This window comes from Elephantulus edwardii, unplaced genomic scaffold (assembly GCF_000299155.1).
Source record: "Elephantulus edwardii isolate Elephantulus edwardi_28Jun2011 unplaced genomic scaffold, EleEdw1.0 scaffold00084, whole genome shotgun sequence".
Classification (NCBI taxonomy): Eukaryota; Metazoa; Chordata; class Mammalia; order Macroscelidea; family Macroscelididae; genus Elephantulus; species Elephantulus edwardii.
The window spans coordinates 547,755-551,197 of record NW_006399834.1 but is presented as its reverse complement, the minus strand read 5'-3'; the positions used below and the strand labels follow the sequence as shown (position 1 = coordinate 551,197).

The 3,443-nt window shown below is 39.5% G+C and overlaps 1 pseudogene; it reads right to left on the bottom strand.

The window, feature by feature from the left end:
• Nucleotides 1-1,872: 1,872 nt before the first annotated feature.
• Nucleotides 1,873-2,285, bottom strand: LOC102872579 (annotated as a pseudogene).
• Nucleotides 2,286-3,443: the final 1,158 nt, after the last annotated feature.

The window sequence follows — 3,443 nt, the reverse complement described above, 5'->3', positions numbered from 1 at the left end:
CATCAAGTTAAAGATTCAGGTTCATCTGAATCAAGACATACACTTTTCAATTACTTGTTATGCATCTGAAAGTTGGGCAATGAATATGAATAACAGAAGAATTGATGCCTTTTAACTGTGGAATTAGAGAAAAGTACTGAATGGCTCATGGTCTGCCAAAAGGATAGACAAACATGTCTTGAAGAAAGGACAGTCAGGGTATTTCTCAGAGGCAAGGATGGTGAAGCTTTGTCTCACACACTTTGGGCAGTTAGGAGGAGCTGGTCCTCAGAGAAGGACATTAAACTTGGAAAGGTAGAGGGTCAGCATAAGAGGAAGACTTATTTGGCACAGTGACTGTAACTATGGGCTCAAGTATATCAGAGATGATGAAGATTGCACAGGATAGGGCAAGGTTCACTGGTTCAGATCCATTATTTATGGGTCTGAGTTGTAGTATCATAGCTCATGGCTAAGTCATAGCTAATTGCACAGCACCTAGCAACAACGACAGTGAGTACTTTGACGAAGTTTAAATTCTTGGAAACAAAAGAGGAAAATATATCAGCAGGCTATAAATACTAATTTATAAACATCTTGTGACATAGCTCCTTGAGACAAAGATGGGCAATCTTCTTCCATGGGAACTACAGCCTCTCAAAACCCATTGCAGGGATAGCAATGAGTCAGTTTCAACTCCATAGCAATGAATTTGAGTAATTTATGTGTGTATATGTGTGTGTACAAATCTTACATAGGTCAACTCTGCTAAATTAATTGAGTAATAAAAATGGATTTGTTAAATACCTATCTCTGCTGGGCACTGTACTAGGTACTGCTTTTATTAAAGACTAATTGAGCATTTAGTTGACTGGGGAATAGTAATTGCTTTGAAATATGAGCTGTTTTGAATAATAGCTATCAGTTTAATAAGGATTTACTCTGCAGACTTTATGAGCACAGAGGGACAGGGTTTCAGAAAAAAAAAGACTTAAGCTTAAAAGGGCTCATGCAATTTCCATCCGATGATGTTTTCCCATGGGTCCCTGGAGACTGTGATGCTGCATTTTCTCTATGACAGTAATAAGGCCTGAGCTTCTTATTAACCAAAAAGAAATAAAACATTCTAATATCCCAACAATTGGCTAATCTGGTCTTTCTAAGATGGAAGCTCGGGATCTAGCTTCTCAGATTTGCAAGAGGAAAGAGCTCCTGTATTGTTCAGCCAGGCTTAGTGACTATTCAGAGAATATTTGTAGAAAGGATAAATAAGTCATGGGGAGAATTTCTTTTTCTATGCAAGGCTGCTTTCGTGTCTTAGACTTAGTTTTTCCCTACAGTGCTTAGCAGGTAGCATGGAATCAGAACACATCTTCTGAATTAATATGTGCATATATAATTTTTAAGAATCTTAGGTATGGTTATTACATCTTGTAGGTGGCTACTTACTGTTAGACACTTTTAAAAAGGTAGCAGGGAAAAGAAGACGACTAGGTCTATAAGTAAAAATTAAATAAGAGAGGTTGAAAGACTCTTAATCTTACATGAATGAGGGAAGCTGATGAAATAAAATATTTTGAGGAGTATCAATCTTGTCAGTAATTATAATCCTTCTGATCCTCTCTCCTTGCTACTTGATTCATGGTATATACTATATGCTCAGGCCCAATGGAGTTAAGAGTAGATAAAGCTTAACTCTGATTTTGCTGATATTTTCACCTGGGAATTGTTCCAATGAATGACTTTTCCCCTTTTATGACCAAGAATGAACAGGAGAGGCTCAGCAGCTCCACACAATTTTTTTTGTTTTGTTTACATTTTCTATTCTCTTTACTTTCCTTCCCTGTAGTTTTTTTTGGGGGGCGGTATTTTTTAATGACTGAAATAGAAGACTTAAAATCTCAGTTTCTAGAAGAACCACTTATTTTTGCCTGTCTTGTACCTCTCCTCAAACTTGACCTTGACTTCCCAGCTTGTATTGCACTCAAGAGCAGGATCTCTGAAGACATCCTTGTTAACATTGGTTTTGTCCAAGGAGATATCCATGGAGTACCTTGTGGGCATGAGGTGACTGTAGTTATAAACTTTCTCTAAGGACTTGATCTTTGACCTCTTGTCAATTTCCTTCTTGCCCATGGCAGCTGTCACTTTTTGAGGATAGCGGTCAATTCCAGCTACCAGAACATGACTGTAGGGACAGTCTGAGGTGTCATCATCAATGTTCTTGATGAAAACAGCTTTGTGTCTAGACAGAAACATCTGGCCAGGACCAGCACCACCTTCCCAGGTTTCATGAACCTTCCCATTTTGATAGCAACTACCCAGACCACAACAAAAAGGAAGAAACAGTACTTCGTTCCTATAGTTTGGTGTTTGCTTACTTGCTTGTCCTCATTTACTTTTTTTTAAATTTTTTTTTTTACATAAGGTGACTCAAGAGTGGCAGATGTAGTGCAGGAGACAGAGTGGGGTCTATGCAATGTTAGCTTCTGTCTCCACAAACCAAAGGTTTCTAGGAGTTAGAAAAGATTTTAGGTGGGGGGGAGGGGAAGCATTGTTTATTCACCATCATCCTAAGGGTAGGCTTGGAGGAAAGGAAAGCAGGGTAATAGAGACCAGGTACACAAGTGTAAATAACATTTAAGATGGAGCCTGTTGCAAAGATTTCTGCAGTTGTTTGGCCTGACTTGTTCTGACATGTAGCATAGCTCAACTTCCTATGTTGATAGTTCAATCCGGCTGAGAGAGCTGCCTTCCTTTATATCCCATATGGAAAGCCATTCATTTGCAACTGTGCGTGCTTAGGAGATTGACTCAAGTTGTTTACAACTCAACTCAACTTACTGCCTTAGAGTCAGAAACAGCTCATAGCTGACTCTTCAGTGGGTTTTCAGAAACTTTAAATTGCATGAGAAATGATTGCTCATCTTTCATCCTTAGAGTCACTGACAGATTTGAACCAAAGAAGAGGCTCTGCCTTTGGATTAGTAGTGCAATTCCGTATCCACGAGGCAACCAGAGCTCTTCCTCAAGCCAGTGGTCCTGCAAGTAAACGTTTGATGAAAAGCATCAAGAAGCTGCACTGCAATCCTGGAGGTGCATGGTTTGAGTCCACCAGCTGCTCCACGGGAAAAGGATGGGCAATCTCCTCCCGTGTGGTTAACCGACCCTGAAAACCTGCTGTAGGGTCAGCTATGGGTCGGTTCCCACTCAACGGTAAACAACAACAAACAACAACATATGTGACTAATGACTGTATTGAACAGTGCAGGCCTAGCAGCCATATTAGATTCTGATTATAATTCATAAATATCAGAAGCAGATTACTCAAACACCAAGGTAAGCACATTTTGTATGGGAAGAAAAACATGTGAAACTGTTCACTACAGATTAGTGATTACACCTGTGCTTCCTTTGCTTACTGGGGACTCCATCTTTGTCAGGGATTGTAGATATGAAAAAAA